Source organism: Erinaceus europaeus, chromosome 2 (assembly GCF_950295315.1).
Source record: "Erinaceus europaeus chromosome 2, mEriEur2.1, whole genome shotgun sequence".
NCBI classification, from domain to species: Eukaryota; Metazoa; Chordata; class Mammalia; order Eulipotyphla; family Erinaceidae; genus Erinaceus; species Erinaceus europaeus.
In genome coordinates this window covers 130,678,825-130,703,758 of record NC_080163.1, presented here as the reverse complement: position 1 = coordinate 130,703,758, position 24,934 = coordinate 130,678,825, and the positions used below count along the sequence as shown (strand labels likewise).

Genomic DNA, 24,934 nt, shown 5'->3' with positions numbered 1-24,934 from the left:
ATAACCTTCAAAAACTGAATCAAGAGGAACTAGAAATTATGAACATACAAATTACAGCCAAAGAAATGAAAAGAGTTATCAAGAGTCTTCCTAACAATAAATGTCCTGGGCCAAGTGGTTTTACAAATGAATTCTACAAAAACTTCAAGGAAAAGTTAATACCTCTAATTTTAAAACTCTTCCAAAAAATTGAAGACACAAATGCTCCCTTCCAATTTCTATAAAGTCTACATCATTCTGATATGAAAAGCAGATAGGATACAGCAACAACAACTAAAACAGAAAGCTATAAACCAGTATTCCTGAAGAGTATAGGTGCTAAAATATTGAACAAATTTCCAGCCAACTGGACACAGCCGTGTATTACAAAGATTGTTCATCATGACCAAGTGGGGTTTATCCCAGAGATGCAAGATTTGTTTAATATATGTAAATGAATCAATGTGATCCACCACATCAATAAAAGCAAATCCAAAGCCACATGGTTATCTCAATAGATGCAGAAAAAGCTTTTGACAAAATCAAAAATCCCTTTATGATCAAAACATTTCAAAAATGGGAATAGATAGAAAATTTCTCAAGATAATGGAGTCCATATATAGCCAAACTACAGCCAACATCATACTCAATGAGGAAAAACTGGAAGCATTCCCCCTCAGATCAGGTACTAGACAGGGCTGCCCACTATCACTTTTACTATTCAACATGGTGTTGGAAGTTCTTTCCATAAGCAACCAGGCAGGAGAAAGGAATTAAAGAGATACAGCTTGGAAGGGCAGAAGTCAAATTCTTAATATTTTCAGATGATATGATAGTATACATAGAAAAACCTAAAGAATCCAGCAGAAAGCTCTTGGAAATTATCAGGCAATATAGTAAGGTGTCAGGCTACACATTTTTTTATTAAAATTTTTATTATCTTTATTTATTGGATAGATACAGCCAGAAATCGAGAGGGAAGTGGAGGATAGAAAGGAAGAGAGACAGAGACACATGCAGCGCTGCTTCACCACTTGTGAAGCTTTCCCCCTGGGGACCAGGGACTCAAACATGGGTCCTTGTGCATTATAACATATGTGCTTAAGGAGGTACGCCACCACCCGGCCCCGAGGCTACAAAATTAACATTCAAAAGTCAGTGTTATTCCTCTATGCAAACACTAAGTTAGAAGAAGAAATCCAGAAATCAATCCCTTTTACTATAGCATCAAAAACAATAAAATATCTAGGAATAAACCTAAGTGAAGAAGTGAAAGACTTGTATTCTGAACATTATGAGTTACTATTCAAGGAGACAGAAAAAGCCACTTCCAGTTTCTTGAAGGCTTTTATCGTAAATGGATGAATCCATCTTGGTCTTGGTGGATTATTCTCTTAATACATTGTTTGATTTAATTAGCCAAGATTTTGTTGAGGATCTTTGCATCAATGTTCTTCAGGGATATAGGTCTATATTTTTCTTTTTGGTGGAGTCCTTTCCTGCTTTGGGGATCATAATGATGTAAGCCTCATAAAGTGTGTTTGGGAGTGTCCCCTCTTCTGTTTTCTGGAAGAGTTTGGGGGAGATTGGGTGTTCTTTTAATGTTTAACAAATGAATAGGTTGGAATTTGAGGGAGAGAATTATGTTTACAGCATACTCACAATCAAACTTTACTGATGAGAAAAATAAAAACACTGTCTAATCTGATTGTGAAATATATTTAACTTTTTTTGTTGTTGAAAAAATTCTCGCCTGAAATATTTAGAAAAATAAAAACATAACCCAAAGTGCCCATAAAGGTATGAACTTTTCATATTGTTTTTTCTTCAGACACATTCAACCACTGAGTATGCATTTTCATAAGACAAATTCTTGGAAGGAGACTCCAAATTCTAGAGTGAAGTTTGTCTCAGTTCACTGAATGTGAACGGGAAAGAACTGTTATAATATTCATAAGCCAAAGTTACACTGAAAAGAGATATTTTTTTCCAATGAGAGAAAAAAAAAAAAAAAACACTGCACAGCATTTCATGTCACATCAAAACTGCAGGATGTATTCATAGTCAATAAGTATAGTTGTGTTTTTTTGTTTAAAGATGATATAAGGCTTTGTATGAATGACAGTCCTGATATATTTGAAGAAAATAAATGTTTCATAGCATGAAAACATATAATTTAAGGACACAGTTTTTTAAAGCAGTTTTACCTTAGTTTAAATGGAATGCCATAGAAACATACTATTTCTGAAGGTATGGAGTTCCAAATGTTGGCTTTAATTTGTCATCTTAGTGTCAGTATCTATTTGTTTTAGTCTCTATTTCTCTTATTGGATAAAAGAAAACAGTGTATCTGCACTTTCATTGTAACCATCAAAATACCTTGAAGTTAATAGAGGAGTCACAATTTCCTCCAGAGTCTTTTGCCATTTTCAGTTATGGGGAGGCTGGAGGCTGGAAGAATAACTATTATAAAGAGATAACTTTAAAAGTTTACCTAACAGCTATATAGAACCAAGTTGTCTCTGCTTTAAGAATGATGCAAAAAACTCCTATGTCCCAGTTCCTATATTCCACACAGGGGCAAACCATCAGCTGTTTTTCACCTCCTTGCTTATTTCACTATAAGCATAATCACTTCTAATTCCATCCATTTTTGTCCTGATGGATACTAGATCATCTTTATAAATTGCCAAGTAGTAGTTTCCATTAACCATATGTTCCCTAACGTTTTTATTCAGTTATATATCAGTGGGCATCTAGGTTTCTTCTACTGTTAGTTATTGTAAATAGTGCTGATGTGAACTTTTATATAATTCATCTTTTAATTAATATAATTCAATATTTTTATTTGATAAAAATATCAATTTTTTAAATTGACATTTTAACTTTGATTTAGTGTTTTTAGTGTTCTTGTGGTATTGCTGCACCATAAAGTATTTCCTTTTCTATTCATTTGAAGACTCTACATACTGATTTCCACATGACCTTGCAAACATAAAAACAAAACCAAGCCAAAACAAACAGACAAACAAAAAACTCAGCAAATTGTCTTTAAGCCTTTGTGAGAACTATAATGGTTAGCATAGGGGTGCTTTGTGAGGCTAGGCAGAGAACTTTCATGGTAGGTGCATTTTAAACCTATGTTCCTGTAATATTGCCATAATATTATAAACCATAATTAAATCACCAATTACAAAAAAAAAGACTCAAAAACTCAGCAGAAGTGTTGTACAGTGTCCTGAAAGTACCCACAAATGCCTATCCGTCCCCTGTAGGAGGGAAACTTTACAAGTACTGGAGTAGTTTTACCTCTTTCCTCTCTATTTCTATATCCATCTGCTGGTAATGGAGTCATAGAGGCATTGAACCCCAACAGTAGACCTTTACAAAGGAAAGAAGGAAGGAAGATAAAAGAAAATAGAGAGGAGGTGTGTGTGTGTATGTGTGTGTGTGTGTGTGTGTGTGTGTGTGTGTGTGTGTGTGGTGGCAAAGAATTCTCAACAACACCAAAACATTACCAGTGCTCTGGGGAGCCTGCATCAAATTTGGGTTATGTGCATGGCAAGGCAGGTACCTTTTCAGGTGAGCTATATAAAAATAGAATTTTATATACTATCCATAATAATTGGAAACATAGCTAGACTAATGGGTAAATAATTCCTGAGATTCACAGTTTACCCTAGAACCTTATGAACTTTCAGAGAGGAAGAAGCCAAGACACCCCCAGTGGTATTAATTAGCTTGTACTCTCCTTTCTAATTATCTCCTTATCTTTCTTATCTTTATTTGAAGGACAGAGTTCAGTGCAGTAGTTTCTAGGAAAACCATCAGGTAAGCAAACTCCTGCATAATAACAATAGAGCAAAATCAGTTTCTGGATAACAGACCCTCTTCCACCCCAGTCAGAAGCTCTTCTTAGTTGCAAGTTGTTTAGAACAGATTTTGAAGCAACATGGAAGGAGCAGAAATTATTTTTTATCAGGTTTATCACTGGGATTCTGTATCTGCTTGGCCCTGCTATTCAGGGGGAACACAACTCCCTTCCTTCTTCCCTCCCTCCCTCCTTTTCTCCTTTTCTTCCTTCTTCCCTTCCTCCTTCCATCCCTCCACTCTTCCCTCCGTTCATTCCTTTTGATAGAGAGTGAGAGATATAGAGATACAGAGAGAGAGGAGTGCTACCCTGTACCACTGCTCCACCAATTGTGAAACTTCTCCCTGCAGGTGGGAGCAGGACTTTTGAATCCAGGTAATTTCCCTCTACCAAATGAACGACTACTTGACAATTTTTTTTTTCTTTTTCAATTCACCATTGAAACGTTCAATGAAGATTCAGTAGAGAAATTGCCCAAGGTGCATACATGTGATTTAATTCATCCAAAAGTGACGGTGGGTCTTGAATATACACAGCAGCTTCTATTGTTTCTCTAGATCTCAGTGAAGGTACTCAGACTCTTCTATTTTCCAGAGTAAATGTTTAAACAGCATCACCAACATCTTAAGAGTAATGATTTAACAAGTCATATAATGTATGTTCATATTTATGCAGTATTCTTTATGTACATTATGGATCTTGATGTAATGAATAAAAAGGTAACTGTGTTCAGAGAAGTTTACAAATAGTTTCCCTCTGAGATAGTACAATTTTGTTCTTGTCAAAAGGAAAGCAATAATACTGATTCAATTCTTTCTGCTTGTTCTGCAATACTATCTAGCAAAGGTTTATTTTTTTTTCTTTGGGTGATATTTCTAGATGAAGTGAAGTGCCTGATAATTTCTTTTAATATATTTACAAAGCTGATTCATCCCCATGATTCATTGTAACTGCTTTAGAGCACCATGTGAGAATTAAAAAACAATGAATAAAAGCACAGTAGAGAAGGAAATTCAAAGCATGCCATTTATTAGAATCAGCCCCCCACCCCTACTCCCGCAAGCATAGCAATTCAATCTCAGTGGTGTCTCAGAGCCTCCAAAGCTTATAATGGTGGTGAAACACATATTTTTCTCTTGGAACATCAGGCCAAGAGATAATGAAATCATAATTTCCAAATGCTGCAACTGATATACAATGGCCACGTGTGGTTCCGAAACATTGTGTGAAAGCTTCCTATGAAATAATTATATTTTAAACTCAAGGAGTAATGGAAAGAATTTTTAAAGAGTCAAGGGGAAACAAGGAGACACTAAATATTGTGAGAGAACTCTATTCAAATCAGTGTTCATTAATCAAACTTGAATCAGCTTAATTCCCTCCTACATCTTAATCAAGATAGCCTTGAAATGATAAGAAATTGAGAAGTGGAGTCTAGAAGTCAGTGAATTCTGCAAAGCCAATCTGCTCCTTTATATAAACAATTACATCAGTATCAAAGACCTTGACCTGTTATCACACAGGTGTGCAATGTAAAACATTTTTAGTACAGCCACTGTATGTCTTTGTGAAGACTGTAAACATGAACATGTGCAAACATATAATCACATTTCATAGTATATTTGTAGTTGGCTTATATTGGGTGGGAAGAAATATAATAGTTGGCAATTTTCTATTTTTTTTAAATTTTTTTATTTATAAAAAGGAAACATTAACAAAACCATAGGGTAAGAGGGGTACAACTTCACACAATTCCCACCACCAGAACTCTGTATCCCATCCCCTCCCCTGATAGCTTTCCTATTCTTTAACCTTCTGGGAGTATGGACCCAAGGTCATTGTGGGATGCAGAAGGTTGAAGTTCTGTAAATTTTCTTATATTTATCTGTTGCTAAAGAGCTAATATAGTGATAAATAAGGTTTAAACAAACCCCCTTTTGTGGTGGGGAGGGACTTCATATACCTTTCTTAGTGTTTAAGCTCTAGAAGTCTCCCACTATTGTTTGAAAAAATAGTAAAATTATAAAGTTCTTGTTTTTTTAGTGGGAAAATCAAAATACAGAGAGAAATAGCTTAGAAGATGAGCTTTTGAGAGTTCCCCAATGCATTCTACTTTGCCACTTGAAATATTTTACCATTACTATTGAAGTATTTCGCTATTTTATTTCCTTTTAAAAGGATATTTATCAACTTTGTAAAAGTTTAGACTTAATTTTTTATTTAAAAGCAGTTTACTTTTTTAATTGTTTTTATATATTTATATTATAGAATTACATGTTGACAGGGCTTTGAATCCACACCAAGAATATAGCAGATGAGATTTGGGGTGTCCGTTTTGGAAAAAGCTAGTAGGTCTATTTTAGGTATATTCCAAGGGGCCCACGACTTTACTAATTTTTGCCTGAGCCCAACAGCTAACAAGCAGGTAGGCCAAAGGTATTATCTGGGGAGATGGTGTCTACGTTGGAAATAAGACTTAAAAGCTGGATATGGGCAAAGAGTAGCTCTAAATATGGGGAAAGTATATACATATTGTTAACTGTACACACATGAATCTGACCTAGGGCCCATGCTTATTCATATTTAGCACAGAAGCCTGTGTAACTTCTGCATCCCTGTTCTTCTAAACTTGCATTCCATGGTCATAGCTAGGAACATTCTAGGCTGTACTCATTTAAGGATCAGTCTTCCTCAAGTGGTAGAGTATGTTGACCCCACCTCCTTTAGAGAATGGAGCAGTCCCTACCAATGTTAACCACATTGAGGGCAAGGTCCTGTAGAGGCCATAAGAGATTCTACTATGTTATTCCTGATGGAGATGACCAGCAATGGTGGAAAGAAGGATATGTTCAAAGTCTAGGCCCATCATGGCTAAGTGGGAATCCCAGGACTTCCTGACTAGGGTCCATGATGATTGGGAGGCCTGATAGTAAGCTCCAAATTGTATTTACTGTTCTAGTCATTAATATATTTATCAATTTCAATATCCCACCTTACATATTTATCTGATATCATTTTATTATTTGTGTTGATATTTATTTTTCCAACAGGGTGCTGTGTTTGCATAATTCTACCACTCCGAAAGAGTCTTCTCTCTTTTTTTTTTTAATATAGATCATGTGAGACATAAACAGAGAGGGGCAAGATAACACACTACTTATGACACCTCCCTCTCCTTTGCATTAGTACTACTATGTGGTGGCTGGGGTGATAACTCAGGTCCTCTCACATAATAAAGTCTGTATTCTACAGGGTGAGTCATCTGGTCTGTCTCGCTATTTAATAATTTATGCTATCAAGTGTAAGAGATCACCAACATAGCCTAAACACTTAGGCAGTGGCTTATGATATATAGTACGCACTTAAATAGCTAATTTGAATAAACAAATCAAAGTACTTTTATCTTACTTTGTATAAGAAATTCAGAGCCAGGTGGCAGTGCATCTGGTAGAGCACAAATGTTACAATGCACAAAGAAGCCAGATTCAAGTCCCCACTCTATTTGTAGGGGGAAGCTTCCCAAGTTGTGAAGCAGTGATGCAACTTGCTCTCTCTCTCTCTCTCTCTCTCTTTCCCTCCAGGGTTATTATTGGGAGCATTATGAATCCACTGCTCCTGGTGGCCATTTTTTAAATGTTATTGGTTAGGACAGAGGGAAATTGAGAGAGGAGGGGAAGATAGAGATGGAGGGAGAAAGTTAGATACCTTGCAGACCTGCTTCACCACTTAAGAAGGAACCCCCTCTGCAGGGGTGGGGGGCAGGTGCTCGAACCAGGTTCCTTGTGTGGATCCCTGGGATTCCTACTATGTGCACTTAACCCAGTGCACCACTACCCTACCCCTTCTCTATTTCAATTTCAAATTCTCTTTCTCTATCCACAACAATTAAATTACAACAATTAATTAGATAGTAATATATAACTAGTGTGCACTCAAACTTTAAAAACATATTATCTTTATTTATTTATTGGATAGAGACAGCCATAAATCAAGTGTGAAGGAGGTGATAGGAAGAGAGTCAGAGAATCACCTGAATCACTGTCTTAACACTTGTGCAACTTTCCTCTTTCAGGTGGGGGCTGGGGGCTCGAACTCAGGTCCTTGTGCATTGTAACATGTACATTCAACCAGGTGTACCACCACCTGGCACCCATTAAATATTAATATGTATATGAAGTTCTATTAGTGACAACGTGGATGATGCCATCACGGTGAGAATAAGCAAAGCCAAATAACTGAATGGTTAAGTAGAAATTATTAATCTTGTCTCAATTGAACTCTGAATGGTTATTAAATACTAATTTCAATATTAAGAACAACTTAATCAGTTTGACCAAAGACCAGTTGAAACAAATGAGAATTTTATTTTATTTTATTTTTATTTTTTGCCCTTGTTGTTTTATTGTTGGATAGGACAGAGAGAAATGAAGAGAGGTGGGGGAAGACAGAGGGGGAAAGAAAGATAGACACCTGCAGACCTGCTTCACCGCCTGTGAAGTTACTCCCCTGTAGGTGGGGAGCCAGGGGCTTACTCTGGTCCCTGCGCTTTGCGCCACCTGAGCTTAATCCACTGCGCTACAACCTGACTCCCCCACTCTGCCCATTTTAAAGTGTACGGTTAGCTCACTGGCATTGAAGAAATTCCTACTGTTATGTAACAAATGAGAATTTTAGTTGTGATCACAAAAACATTAAACCCACCTTCTCCTACTGATCTTAGATGGAGCTAGAAGGAATTAATTGTTAAGTGAGATCTTTCAGAAAGAGAAAGATGAGTATGAGATGACCCCACTCATAAACATAAGTTGAGAAAGAAGATCAATAATTTATTTTTATTCAGTTTCCTGCCTTCTTTCAGCTTAGGACTGATGATGACTAAAGCTATTTCTAGGATCTTAGGGAACAAGAAGAGTGCCAACCCCAGACAGGACACCCTTCTGTTTTAGGTTGCATCAGACATATTAAGACTGGGATAGTTGAGACCTGCCAGTGAACTTCACATGCACATCTCTGAGATTTGAGTGGTTCATGTAGTAGAGCAGACCCATGGAACAGTAAACCCATGCAGAATCCACACTGCCTTCATCATAATCAAAATTCATTTATGTATTTATTTTGGTCTCATGAACATTTCAGTGAAGTGATCTTGAATGAAATCATATTATTTAAGGGCATGAGATTCTCATAAAGATATGGATGTAGCCATGGGAAAATCCTGATAGTTTTGGGTCACCCTTTATGTTAGTGGTGACATTTTTTAACATTTCCAGAATAGGTATGATCAGTGAAATGCTGCTTGTGATTGCTTCTGACTGGGCTCAGACATTATGGAATGGTACAGAAATGGTTATGATAGGGATTTAGGAGAAAAAAAATTGTGTGTTTCAAGAGAAGGAAAATGGTCATTTTGGGAGATAGTATTTCAGTCATGACTAGGAGATTATTGTTTTATCCTTTAATTTTTTGTTAGTGATTTTTATTAGTGATAATTATTAAATAATTGACAAGGTTATGGGATAATAGGGGTACAATTATATACAGTTTCAACAAGCAAAGTTTGCTGTCCCATCCCTCCATTGGAAGTTTCCCTATTCTTTAGCCCTCTGAGAGTATGGACCAACATTCTTTATGGGGTGCAGAAAGTGGAGGGTCTGGCTTCTGTAATTGCTTGTCTACTGGACATGGACATTGGCAGGTTGATTTAAACCCCCAGACAATTTCTATCTTTCCCTAGTGGAGAAGGGCTCTGGAGAAGTGTGACTTCGGGACACACTGGTGAGGTTGTCTGCCCATAAATGTCATGTTGGTGTCATGGTAGCAAATGCAACTTGGTGACTGAAAAGCATTAATATATAAAGCAAAACAAATTGCTTAATAAACAGGAACCTAGCAATAGGAATAGAGCAGATGAAATTAGGAGTCTGTGGGAAGAAGCTAGGAAGTCTATTTTAGATATTTTCCAAGGGGCCCATAAATAGTAATTTTTGCCTGAGCCCAATAGCTAACTTGCACGAAGACTAAAGGTATTGTCTGAGAAGATGGTATCAGAGTTTAGAATAGAGATATAAAGCTGTATTGGGGCAAAGTAGCTCCCAACTATGAGGAAAGTATATAAATACCATAAACTATTTACCCTGTTTTTCTGACCTAAGGCCCATATATATTCATATTTAGCACAGGAGCCTGTGTAACCTCTGAGTTCTGTCAGTCTGAGCTCAAAGTCCATGGTCACATCTAGGAACATTCTAGGTTGCACTCATTTTAGGACCACTTGAGGAAGTGGCAAAGTAGACTGACCCAGCCTCCTTTGAGAGAGTGGGACAGTCCCTACTATTGCTGCTCTACATTGAGGGCAAGGTCCCAGTGATGAGCCTAGTCTTCTAACAGGTCTTTCTGTCCACGAACACTGGTCACTTTCATCAGGAATATCACCAGGAGACTTTTCTGATGTGTTTGAAAATAAAAGTACTGCAGTGCTAAAGGATTTTACCAAGTGAAGTGAATATTAGTTCTTAGTTATATTGTAATGTTTTGGCAAATGTTTCTGGAACAAGTTGATATTAATGAGTAAAAATACCATAATTGTAGGAGAAATTTCTTATACTGAATATTTTGATACACTTGAATTAAAATGCTTTCAGAATAAATAGTGCTATTTGCATAACATTATTATATCCATAGTTAAAATCACATATGAAGATTAATAAGCAATTATTTATACTTGAGATTTATTTAAATCAGTTGCATGTCATCCTTCATTAGTGCCAAATTTAATGCCTAAATAAAACATTTTTAGAGGAATGAGAAATCTATTTTCATTTCTAAATATTAGTCAATTTTAAAAGAAAAATAGATGTCATTTTACATAATTTGGAAACTCTGGCATGTATCTGGGGTTGATGAAAACATCTAGGGACAAGATAATCTTTGTTCATGAGAGAAAAGTTAACCTCTATTTACTATTCATAGAAGATGACAGTAACCTTTGTGATAAAAATCTCCTTTAGAATAATAGAAAAATAGAGGACTATATCTGTAGACACAAAGTAGGAATAGTTCCATTCAGTGGGAGCAATCAATTCTATTGAGAACAGAATCCCCAAAGATAAGTCTATGTAAAAACTTTCAATATTAAAAAGTTACCTATTTCCACACAGGTGATCAAATATTATGATTGTACGGCACAAAGTAGATAGATGCCTCGTGGAAACTTGTCTATGGTCCATGTGTTTTCCTTATTTATACTTTTAGGTTCACTTTTGTTAATTTCTTCTTTGGTCTTTGACAGCATTTTAACAGGCATTTTATACTAGTCACCAATCTGAGCTTGAAGGTCACTGGTGTAGGTCATCAAGTAATCTTGTGATGCTTTGTTGTTGTTGCCCCCAAATGCATTTATTTTGAATGTCAGCTGGGGAAGTAGAGCTGAACAATATTATAAGCATATTCCTCAGGATTGAAATGAGGAGAAATGAAACAGAAATTCAGGGGGATCACATGATCTTGCTCTTTTTAATTAAGTGCTGGTAGCACAACTGCAAAAGGGGGTAGCGTCAACAGAGTTAGCAAGGCAGAAGTGAGCCTCCCTCACCCTTCTCCCTTCTTTTACACCTGACACAGAACTGTCTCCTCCACCCTTCAGAGTCTACAATCTTCCCGTTGTCTAAAGGAAAGGGAGAGATCTGAAGGTCTCTATTGGAGGGTTAGAAAGGAAATTATTATCTGACCTAAAGAATACAGACCTAGTGAGCACAGGCAGCTAGAGATAATAGCATTTTATAAAAATGTCTTTGTACTAGACAACTGTTCTATTCATGTTTCTTTGAAGAGAAGACCTAACCATCTTTACAGTACTGTTAGGGAAGAAATACAGCAATAGGGGGTCTAAAACCTCAAATAGCTGAGATAGGAAAGTCGTTACACCTGGGAAGCTGTGGAAATATGGGTGATCTCTGTGAATCAATAAGAACCTAGCCCCAGACAAGTTTCAGAGATTGAAAGGAGATGTATGGGCAGGCTCAGGGTTTTGTTGTTTTATTTGTGTTTCTTTACCATCTTAGTAGGGGTCTGTTCCCATGAGCTGTCTCTGCACTTCTACACTTTAAGTATCATTGGTAAGTTTTCTGAAGTGTCACTTAGCAGTTTGAAATCTAGAATAAACAGTTGCTAGCCAAAATACTGGTTAAACATTTTGGTTGAGACAATCAGAAAGGACTGACTGTAGAATGACTAACACCACAAAACATGTGACTATATTCCTGAAATGTTAGAACTTCGTAAAACACTGGTAAGTTACTAAGGAAAAAAAACATAAAAAAGAAATACTTAGCATGACATGCAGAAATTAAGAGAAACCTATAGAGAGCCTAAGCCCCCAAGGTCACTCAGCAGTGGAGAAAATGCCTGATGTGTGTGAAGTCCTGGGTTCAATCCCTGGCACTGTGATTGCAAACACCTCCCACGCCCCGCACATGTCTGTTTATTTGTCTGTTTCTAGGGATGTAGAATAGTAAAATTTGGGCTGGAAGATGTATCAGCAGTGTCAGGAATACACAGGTTTCAGGATCCATTACTCAGTCCCACTTGATAGTAAATATTGAACAACTAGCTGTGGAGGCAGGGAGGGACATCTGATTTGTAACATGCATCCATTTCTGCAGTGTAAACGCCCCACTATTGCCATTTTCAAAATAGATTTGGCAACCATCTCACTACATTCCTGATTAATAAATTTACCCTTACAAGTTGCTAGAGTCAATTTTGATGCATCACTCTCCAGAAAGGGCAGAGGGACCCATCTGGTGTCAGATGATATACTGGTGACACACGTTGCCATTGGAGAATGAGGTTCTAATGAGGTTTTTTTTTTTTTTAATCTATTGAATGTGGGCTAATAGTTTATAGTACAGTTGTTAAAACGTGTACAATTTCTCATCTCCTTGGGATAGGTTTATGTAAAACACTCTTGCCCCTAACTTAGGTCTTTTTTCATCAACATCAGCCAGTGCCCCTTACACAAAATCTCTTCCATACCTCCCTTCCCAGAGTCTTTTGCTTTGGTGCAATATACCAAATCCAGCCCCAGTTTTCCTTTGTATACTCCATTTCTGTCCTTTCTCATGTTTTGCCTATGAATAGATAGATCATTCAGTATTCATCCTCCTTTTTTCCGATGATCTCAGTTAACATGATTCCTTCAAACTCCATTCAAGATGAAGTGCTGCTACTTCTATCCCAGCCATAGAACAAGTTGAATAAGTCACTGAGTTTCAGCCTTACCCTTTGTAAAACGGCTGATGACAATCCTGATATAGGGTGTAATGATTGAAGTAATGATGTAAGATGGTAGTAGCAATACTTGCCCATGCGTATCGGTCTACGTCTATTATCATGAGAATTATGGCTATTGCACATTTATGCTTCTGTTTGGATGTGCCTATGATTTTATTTCTGTTACAGATTACTCATAAAATAAATTCCTAGTAGCTGGAAGGTGGAATATATTTCAGTTCCCATTTTCTGAAGTTGATCTAGCATACTGACTTAATTTTGGATTGCTATAGAAACTATAGCACTCTAACTATGAAAACAAGAAGACATGTTAAACTTACTTGTTTCTCACTTTTACCATAGTTATTTCTTAAAAATTCTACTGTCGTGTATTTTTCCTATGTTTTACAGTTTTTCATGTCTGTCCTTTCAAATTAGGATTTATTTTATAGCCTCCCTAATTGTAATGGAATTATAAAATTGCTGTTAACACATTGCCTTACCTCACAATATCTACTTTAATCATCTCAACCATCCTTTTAAAATTAAGCATAGTAGCTTGATATGGATACTGAGGTTCACAGAAATGAAATTATTTGTCCAAAGTCATACAAGTGATGGTGACAGAACTAGAATATAAACTCAGGCCATTTGGATACTGAGTTAGTAATACACTCAGAAGACAGGATTGATGGGACTGAGAAGATAATAGGGCCTTTTAGTGAATCATCAACTCAGGAATCATACCTAGACAAAGAGGTGTTTGCCTCCACAAAGCAAAAAAAGGGCCAGTTGAGCCTATATCAAGAAAAACTACAACTCTGAGTTTTTGGAGTAGCAAAGGTGAGTGTTTATAGGGAGTTGAAAAGGTTGGTTGTTCATTCATGGTGCTTCCAGAACAGAGGATTTAAGAAAGTCAAGTGCCAACGAGACATCTCATTTGGATGGTACACCTGCTTTGTCATGTACCTGACCCAGGTTCAAGGTAGTCCTACCATTACTGAGGGAGACTTTGGTGCTGTGATATCTTTCTATGTCTTTTTTATCTTTCTGTTTTAAAAACTTGAATTGGAGTGGCAACGAAATACAGTCATCGTCTAATTGTAATGATCTCTGGACAAAAGTTTTTATTTTTGTATTTTAAAAAATATTTATTTTGGGAGTCGGGCTGTAGCGCAGCCGGTTAAGCGCAGGTGGCGCAAAGCACAAGGACCGGCATAAGGATCCTGGTTCGAACCCCGGCTCCCCACCTGCAGGGGAGTTGCTTCACAGGCGGTGAAGCAGGTCTGCAGGTGTCTATCTTTCTCTCCTCCTCTCTGTCTTCCCCTCCTCTCTCCATTTGTCTCTGTCCTATCCAACAACGACGACAACAACAATAATAACTACAACAATAAAACAACAAGGGCAACAAAAGGGAATAAATAAATAAAATAAAATAAAATAAATATTTATTTTATAATTTTATAGGATGTAGAAATTGAGAGGGGGAGGGGAAATAGAGGGGAGAGACCTGTAGCACTGTTTTATAGCTTATGAAACTTCCCCCTGCAGTTGGGAAAAACCTTTCTTTCTCCCTTCTTCCTTTCATCCCTTTCTTTCTTCCATTCATGTGGTCACTGGTGCATAATTCAGGATTTCTCACATGTATGTTACTGCTGAATGACCACCCTAACCCGATATTTTACCCTATTTTTAAATCTTTATTTATAAAAAGGAAACACTGACAAAATCTATAGGATAAGAGGGGTACAATTCCACACAATTCCCACCACCAGAGCTCCAGAGCTCCATATCCCATCCCCTCCCCTCATAGCTATCCTATTCTTTAACCCTCTGGGAGTATGGACCCAGGGTCACTATGGGGTACAGAAGGTGGAAGGTCTGACTTCTGTAATTGCTTCCATGCTGAATATGGGCATTGACAGGTCGATCCATACTCCCAGCCTGCCTCTCTCTCTTTCCCTAGTGAGGTAGGGCTCTGGGGAATTGGGCCTCCAGGAACATTGGTGGTATCGTCTGCCCAGGGAATTCTGGTTGGCATCATGGTAACATCTGAAACATGGTGGCTGAAAGAAGAGTTAACATATAAAGCCAAACATATTATTGACTAACCATGAACCTAACGGCTGGAATATTGCAGTTGAAGATTTGGGTTCTCTGTTTTGAAGATAGCTAGTAGGCCTATTCTAGTTATATTCCAAAGGGCCCATGACTATACTAGTTTTTTCATGACTTTGCCTTCTGATATGCAGGTGGATCCAAGTTATTGTCTGGGGAGATGATGGCATGGCTGGCAAAAGGGCTAGAAAGCTGGATCAAGGAAGAGAGTAGCTCCCAAATATGGGAAAGGTGTATAAATATTGTTGACTGTAGAAACCATCGATTTGATCTGGAGCCCATATTCAGCTTAGGAGCCTATGTAGCCTATGCATCCATGTAGATCTGAGCTCACATTCTGTGGTCATGAGTAGGAAATTTCCAAGCTTCCCCAATTTCAGGACCCATCTTCCTCAGGTGGTGGACAGAGTGTGTTATCCAGCCTCCCTTTGGAGGATGGAACCTTCTTTACCGCTGTTGATCCACATTGAGGGCAAGGTCCTATCGGGGCCCACAAAGGGGTCTATTACGTTTTTCCTGATGGAGATGCCCAGTGACAGTGGTTAGAGGGATTTCTTAGAGGACTAGGCCCATCATGTCTTTGTGGGAATCTCAGCACTCCCTGACTAGGGCCCCAGCTGATGGGGTAGCCTGATAGTGACAAAAGAGTCATCATTAAAGTGTGCCAGTCGCTTACCCTTATTCAGCTTTTGTAGTCCTTGCTTTGATAAGGTTAGCAGAGTGACTGAGGGAAGTGTAATAGGAAGTAGGTGAGAAGGGTATTCAGGTCAAAGTAGAAACTATTTCATTAGGAACTTTATGGTGTCTTTTTAGGTCTTTCTACTTATTTGCTACATATACTGACTCACTCCAGACTATTGGGCACTTTTGCTTTCATATATATTTTCCCTAATTTATGAATACATGTGTGCATATGCCCTATCTCATGGGTCCTTGTCTATATCTACGTTTTGGGGCTTTGTTAGGAAGGGAACCATCCGAAATGGCATATGAGAAAGGAAAAGTCTCACCTGAGTAATGAGGCTGAAGGGTTGACACTCCATACCTGATGTCTCTGGATACAGTCTGAAGTGAAGCATGCTGAGGTGATATGCATTGCACTGATTAGGTTGGATCAACATATTCAGTATCATTTGGTATGAATTGAGAGAAGCATGCAAGAAAGTGAGCCCTGCCCTAGATGTTCCAAGACAGGGAGATAAGGACTTTATAGAGGAAGCTGGAGCTTCCTGCTGTCTTAGGGTTTAAGAAGGCAATAGATAGTTATTGCTATAATCAAATTATTTGGCAATTGGGTTGACTTTGAAGATCCCATTGCCTTAGTTTTTGCTAATTAAACATGATATCACCATAATTTAGTTCCTTTCACAGTATTTATATAGCTGTGTCTTATAAAGTAATGACACTGGTTGCTTCTTTTCTCCCTGGTATAAACTTTTAGAAAAGTCCATATATTCACCTATTTTTTTGAGAGAAAGAGGAGAGAGAGAGAGACAGAGACAGAGAGAGAGAGAGAACACCACAACACTGATCCACTATTTGTGGATATTTCCCTGTTATTATTCATAGTTTTGTGGATATTTCCACATAGTTTTGTGGATATTTCCCTGTTATTATTCATAGTTTTGTGGATATTTCCACATAGTTTTGTGGATATTTCCCTGTTATTATTCATAGTTTTGTGGATATTTCCACATAGTTTTGTGGATATTTCCCTGTTATTATTCATAGTTTTGTGGATATTTCCACATAGTTTTGTGGATATTTCCCTGTTATTATTCATAGTTTTGTGGATATTTCCACATAGTTTTGTGGATATTTCCCTGTTATTATTCATAGTTTTGTGGATATTTCCACATAGTTTTGTGGATATTTCCCTGTTATTATTCATAGTTTTGTGGATATTTCCACATAGTTTTGTGGATATTTCCCTGTTATTATTCATAGTTTTGTGGATATTTCCACATAGTTTTGTGGATATTTCCCTGTTATTATTCATAGTTTTGTGGATATTTCCACATAGTTTTGTGGATATTTCCCTGTTATTATTCATAGTTTTGTGGATATTTCCACATAGTTTTGTGGATATTTCCCTGTTATTATTCATAGTTTTGTGGATATTTCCACATAGTTTTGTGGATATTTCCCTGTTATTATTCATAGTTTTGTGGATATTTCCACATAGTTTTGTGGATATTTCCCTGTTATTATTCATAGTTTTGTGGATATTTCCACATAGTTTTGTGGATATTTCCCTGTTATTATTCATAGTTCTCCCATGTGATACCAAGATTTGAACCTAGAACCTCATACATCACAATGTCTGAGTTTTCTTGGATGATTTATCTCCCTATCCCACAAGTATTCTTTTAAAACATTACTTCCCCTCTTGGGGTAAATGTATGTGCTAGTGATATTAGGGCATCCTGCTAAGAATCTTTCACTGGGTTCTTGTCAAAGAGAAAACATGCTGAATTAGGTCAAGCAAGATGTTGGTTTACTTCATAAAATTTGGACAGAAAAAGTCACTCAGTGTTTCTTAATAGTGGGCCAGTTCTAACTTTTAAGGTCTAATCAGTTAGTCTTCTGCAGTGAGCATAAAATATATACTTCTCCTGTAGAGAACACTGATTAATACCCCCTTTAGACTGTGATACCATGGCTAATTTGTACTTGTAGAAGTTCTTGAAAATCTGAATGGTTATATATTTGCCAACCCCTCCTCAGGAGAATAGTTTAGATATGCAAACACTTTTAATAAAAAGAAAGCCAACCACAAAGTTCTATTCCCCCCCTACAATTATAATTTTAAAAATCCAGTGGCAATGTTCAATGGTGCTTAGAAAATTATGTATGTATTTCATTATATTGATGTACCTTATCATTCAGTGAAACTTCAAAATTGATGTGGATTCAAATGGGAAAATGAGAATCAAACAATAGCATACCCTTTATATGGTCAATATTAGGATATGTGAATAGTCATGTTCTTAATAATTAGCATTTACAAATCTGAGTATTGATCTTTTCTGTATAAAGAAATATATCAGGTTAACTTTACTAGTCAATTTATGAGATTGACATAGGTATTCAATTTTATTGCCTGAATCAATTGAGTTTTTAAAACAGTACGCTTCTAGATATTAAAGAAGCCTGGTGTAATCACACAATGTTGGGAAGCAAAAATAATTGATCCCACTGGATGAATGAATAGAAAAGCTGATCATTCTTGGAAACTATAAAGTTTAATATATTTACCTTATTGTAAATATAGCAAATAATAACAAACTGTCTTGCAACAGATAATAGTCATTAGGCTGTAGTAGGTATATAATCTCTAGCATGAGATCATATATATATATATATATATATATATATATATATATATATATTAATTTGGTTCCCATTCCCTTAAAATACTGAGAATAATAGTATGCATATAGACGAGATTATATGAGAGAATACATTTCCAGCATGTCAAACAATGCTAGGCACAGTGTATACACTCAATAAATAATGATAGCCTTATTAAACTTGCTTATTAAAAACTTGGTCTTAAGGTCATTTTCTGAATCCATCCTAGTTAATTGTGGAAAATTGGTATGAATATTGATTTGAATATTTTCAGGTATGTATAATGTTTTTCTTTTCTAACTACTTACTTATGACATGTTTATTAGATTTGTTCATAGGAAATGACTAATTTCTTTGAAACTAGAAGTGTCTATTCTTAGTTATGCCACCTAATTGGCATGGAGACACCCATAATTAGGAGCAAAGTAATGGATCTATAATTACTTTTTACATATGTTGTTATAGACTCCCACATAAATTGAAATAATAAATCTAATCAAAGAATAGTTAAACAGTTTACATTTTTAAATAACTTCTCACCTTGTCTCCTCATCACAGTCAGTTGTATATATGCTCAAATTGCATCTTCATCCAACTGACTATGATTAGGAAGAACCAGGCAGCCTCGGAGATACTGTGACTCCCATTAGTAAAAGCCATTTTCCTGCTGATACTCAAGTCTGAGTCCTAAAAAAATTAGAATGATTGAGATGAGCTGTTTTATCATACTAGTGAGAATGTAATGACTTGTATAATTAAAAAAAAAAAAACACATAGTACTCTTAGACCCAGATATATCTTGCTTGGTAAAGTGCTTGGATTACCATGTATGAGGACCTGAATACAAGTCTTGCTCCACGGAAGCACCATGGACAGTACCAGGTAAAAACGCCACAAATAATGGAGCAGTGTTGGGGTGCCGCTACATTCTCTCTTTTTTCCTCCTGTCTGAAAGAAACAGAATTTTTTAAAAAATTGACTTGGGAGTGATAGGATTGTTCATGTATGAGACTTTGGTATTTCAATCTGTCATTTAACCAGCATTCTCCCTTTACCTTATTTCCTCTAATCAGAGGAACAAATATGAATAGTCTTCACACATATTTTTATACATGGTTTTGATAAAGCCTGATAATTATTTATTAAGCAGACATCCAAACAGAAGATTCTTAACCTCTGGAGAACTTGTAAGATATGGAGCCTTGACTGGGGGAAGTAGGGGCTCTATAGTGGAGATGTGAGGTTCCTGCTGTCTTAGGGTTCAAAAAGATAATCGATAGTTAGATAGTTAATGTTATCACATTATTTGTTAATTGGGTTAACTTTGAGAGAGTCTGCATATCAAATACACAGCCTATATATTAAAAGGATTCAGTTTGTGTTTTGAGAAACTTTGAGACATACAATTGATTTTCCCCCTCTCATATTAATTAACTACTGATTTATATGTCTACATTTTGCTAGGAGTGTACATAAACTCCACTATAGAGCCCCTACTTCCCCCAGTCCTGGAACCCTTGGATAGGGCCCACTTTCCCATATGCATCACAACCTAATCAACGCAACGATTGCCACCTCAACATGCTTCACCTCAGACTGTGTCCAGAGACTTCACGTGTGGAATGACAACCCTTCAGCTTCATTACTTGGGTGAGACATTTCCTTTTATAGTACACTCTAATTTCATCTCAGGTGGTTCACTTTCTAACAAAGTCCCATAACCTAGATATATACCAGTTTCTGTGAGAGAGAGCATATGTGCACACGTATCCATAAACTACTGCAAAATATATACCTGAAAGCAGTAGTACACTAGAGTTTGCAGTGAGTACCTCCCTAACACTTCCTCTCCACTATTCCAAGCTTGGGATCCATGATTGCTCAACAAATTGTTTGGCTTCGTATGTTAACTCTCTTTTCAATCACCAGGTTCCAGATGCCACCAGGATGCTGGCCAGGCTTCCCTGGACTGAAGACCCCACCAATGTGTCCTGGAGCTCAGCTTCCCCAGAGACACACCTTACTAGGGAAAGAGAGAGGCAGACTGGGAGTATGGACCGACCAGTCAACACCCATGTTCAGCGGGGAAGCAATTACAGAAGCCAGACCTTCTACCTTCTGCAACCCTCAATGACCCTGGGTCCATGCTCCCAGAGGGCTAGAGAATGGGAAAGCTATCATGGGAGGGGGTGGGTTATGGAGATTGGGTGGTGGGAATTGTATGGAGTTGTACCCCTCCTACCTTATGCTTTTGTTCACTAATCCTTTCTTAAATAAAAATATTTAAAAAAAATGATTAACCTTAAAAAAAAAAATAAATAAATAGTTTCTACTCAATTCCCGTGGCTCCTATGTCATGGAAATGGCAGAAGTTGTCTTCTTTGTATCATTTTTTCCTATCCAAACTACTATGTTCTCAAGTCAAGTTTAGTCCAGTTTCCACCTTCTCAGCTCCACACTCAGACTCCTATAGGCTGTTAGATTAAATCACACATGGAATAGATTGGTGTCATCACACTTTCCAGGAGTGTAGTGACTGCTGGACTCCAATAGCACTCAACAATGTTGTTGAGTGCACTGGTCAGTTTCTTGTGCTTCTGACACAGTAACAACTTCAGATCTTTTATTAATTCCCTCTCAGACCCCACACTACCATTAGCCACATATCTCTGCTGATTACTTCCCATCCTTCTTCACAGAAAAAAGTTGAAGCATTTAGCTGCTATTCAAATGTTTGCTTTTCTTCAGGCTCTCTTCCAGCCCCTAAGTATCCTCTGAAATCTTCTATTAAATAGATAGATAAAGGCTTTTCTTACAGTTCTCATTAGGCACTACTTTATCTTTCTCCTTTTAAAGTCAAGCTGTTTGGAAACAGTGTTTGGATTCACTAACATATTTAACTTCTCATTTTAAAATTTGATTTACAGCAAATTGACTTCTATCCCCAGCAACTTCACTGAAAATGGTCTGGCCGAATTCTTCAATTACCTCCTAAATGCCAAAACTAAGGAAATAACTTCAACTTTCCTATTACTTGAAATCTCTCTAATACTTGTATTGTTCTTTGAAATATACATTGTGCATGTAATTTTACTGTGAGGGTTATGCTTTGCCACTGTAGAAACTTTTGACTATACATAAAGCAATAGAGAAAAAGGAAAATTGATATGCACATCTTCATCATACAGGTTAAATGTTTAGTGTTCTATGCATTCATCAGGATTTGTCCTATGCCTATATAAATTTTTTGTACAAGTAACTATGCTTTTTTTGTTTGTCACAGACATTTTTCATGTTATTAAAGATAATAAATTAATGTATAATTTGTCATATATGGTAAAATATAGTTTACTTAATGCTTTCAGAGTCCTTGGACATTTCCATTTTACTTTACTGTTTTGCTTCAAGAGTTATGTAATGCTTGGATCTTTTAATAACTGTATTTTCCTTTTGTTTTTCTTTTTATTTCTTCTAGCCAGTGGATCACTGGGAAACTGACTCTCAAAAGGGAACAAAGAAACCAGAGACCTCCCTTGTATCATTTTCCAGTGTCCCAGGTATAAATCATCCCACCCTGGTCAATTTCAAATTACCAACTGAAGTTCACTAATAGTGGATGAGGAAAGATATGCCCAGAATTGGGCAGTAAAAGCTAGGTCCAGCACCCAGCTGCCAGTGGTTCTTCTTCATCTATTTAGGCACTAGAGATTTTTATATTTACTGTTTCAAAACTAGGACAAAAAAAAACTGGCTTTGAGACCCCAAAACTTGGCTTTAAAAAAGACACAGATCTTCTAGGACCGGAAACAATATAGTGGTTGAATTGTGCATATGCTGTCAGTGCTTTATAGCAGCCCAGAATGATATGCAGCCAGAATAATATCCAATATGCCCTACAGGTCAAAGACAGAGAACTAATGACACTGAAATTACCCTACTGGGAGTTAGAGGGAAATGGCAATGCTCTGGCTCAGTGACTGTCAACTAGAATGGAATGAAGGTATCTCAGAAGATGTGAGTAGAGTAGATGATAATGACCCCTGCTAGATTACTTCTCTTGCCAACACCTTTTTGGGATTAAATGAAATTAGCTTTGCAATGCCTGGCAGAATAGAAGCTTAAAAAAAAAGTTCAATTTCAGAAAAAAATGAGGTTGAATTTCTTGTGCACCTGAGTTTATTACATGAGACTTGTACTTGACAGTTTCTATAAATAACACTGCTGTGTGCTTTCCAATACATACATTTCCTCTTCATGCCCCTAATTAATCTAAAAGAATGAGTTCATAGCAAAGTGACTGTAGGGTCAAGGAAAATGAATGATATTAGGATCTAAAAATGTATGGACTATGGATTCATAGAAATCCCACATCAAATTTCTCCTGTACAGGGTGAGCAATCCTCAGAGACTCACTGATATTCTGACTTCATGCTTCACTAACCTTGACCCAAGAGCTGTTGAAAAATGCCAGTGCTGAAATCAGTAGTTTGAGATACCTAACCTAGGTAGGCTTGAATTGAAATTATTTTTTTTATGCTCATGCAGCTGAAAGTGGGTTATTTTCTTGAGCAAACAGTAAAACAGTCTTGCTGCTAGAACTTATTGCTATATATTGTTGGGTAATTGTTAGTTATAACCCATGCAAGGACTTGGGCAGTAGTTCCTTCTGATGCCAGGGAGGTACCTGGGATGGTTTTTACAGGGGAGGGGTTTGGGTTGTTCTCACCTGTCCTCAGGAGACTAGCTTCATAAACATCTCTGACCCAAGGGACCTCTCAGAGAATGGGGCCTGATGCAAACAAGTGGTAGTTGGCCAGAGGAAACTGAGAAGGGTCTGCTGTTTTTGATAAGTTGCAAGACTCTGCGGATTCCTTTTTTATGAAGAGTCTTGGAGATCTACCAATGAGAATTTGGGCTTATCTTTAGAGTGTGGTGGGGAGCCTCTGCATGGTTTGAAAAAAAAAAAACAGTATTGAGCTTATAGTATCTGTGTTTAAAGTGTACCTCAAATGCTCTTTGGAGAACAGGATGGGATGGCATCAAGAACAGAAGGAAAGAGACCAAGGAGGGGGCTTGTGTATGAGAGATGATGGTGGTGTTATATAGAGTCTTCTTCAAGAAATCTTTAGTTTCTTTTAATATTGTGCAGATGCAGGTTCCATTAAATAATATGAGAGAATAATAGTCAAATATGGTTGCAACTCAGAAAAATCATATGCTTTGGTGTTAACAAGTTTGATTTTCTACTTGTTTTCTTTTATATATAGTCTTCTGTATACCATGCGTATCATATTTTTAATTTATTAAAAATAGATTTGAATTGACACTTTTAGTAGTATAAGAAAATTGGCTCAGTTTGCTATGTCTCTTTGATTGTTTTTTTAAATCATATTTTAATTCATTGTGTATTCAATAATATATTGATAGGTGTGTGCATTTTGAGGGGTTAATGGTTTACTGTAGATACAGCTGTTGATACTGTGTAAACTTTCTCAGTTTTCTGAAAAACATTCTCACCCCTATGTAGGTCCTCCTCCACCGTCATGCACCAGAACCTGAAAGCCTTGCTGCCCCCTCACCTGCCCTCCAGAGTCTTTGACTTTGGTACAATACACCAAAGTTACTTGTCAGCTTCTGACCATGAGTGAGATCATCCCATATTTATCCTTCTCTTTTTGGCTTATTTTAACATGATTCCTTCAAAGCTTGTATGGATGGCCAAGATGAGGTAAAAAAAGATGAATTCACAACTCTTAATAGCTAAATATCATTCCAGTGTGCATATATACCACAAATATCTCAGCCACTTATCTGTTGTGAGACACATAGGTTGCTTCCAAGTTTCGGCTATTACAAATCATGCTGCTGTGAATATAGGTATACATACATCTTTTTTTGCATGAGTGTGTTGATAGCTTAGGATATATTTCCAGGAGAGGAATTGTTGAGTCATAGAGTGGTTCCACTTCTAGCCTTCTGAGAGTTTTTCCAGACTGCTCTCCACAGGTTTGGACCAATTTACATTTCCACCAGCAGTGCAAGAGGGTTCCTTTATACCAAGCCCTTCTCATCCCGTAACTTCTCCAACATTTGTTGTTACTACCCCTTCTGATATATGACATATAGTTTCATGTTTTTTTAATTAAACTTAAAGTGCTTATGACCATTATTTCTTCTAGCGTTTGTTCTGCCTATTTTTCTGTGCTCCCACCTAGAACTCCTGTAATCTCTCTGTCCACTTGTCAGTGTTTCACATGATACTTAGGCTCTGTTTATTTGTTTTCTCTTCATACTAGACAATTTCAATACTTTTAATATTGAAGTTTGACTCCCTTTAATACT

The 24,934-nt window shown here is 37.0% G+C and overlaps 1 long non-coding RNA gene across 1 annotated transcript in view; it reads left to right on the top strand.

Annotated features, from left to right (window-relative positions):
* LOC132536976 (uncharacterized) overlaps positions 1–24,235 on the top strand; it is a 199,946-nt gene extending 175,711 nt beyond the window's left edge. The window contains exons 3-5 of the long non-coding RNA XR_009548493.1: positions 22,068–22,149; positions 22,982–23,097; positions 24,120–24,235. This is a non-coding gene — a long non-coding RNA (uncharacterized LOC132536976). The remainder of the gene's footprint in view (positions 1–22,067; positions 22,150–22,981; positions 23,098–24,119) is intronic.
* The last annotated feature ends 699 nt before the right edge of the window (positions 24,236–24,934 follow it).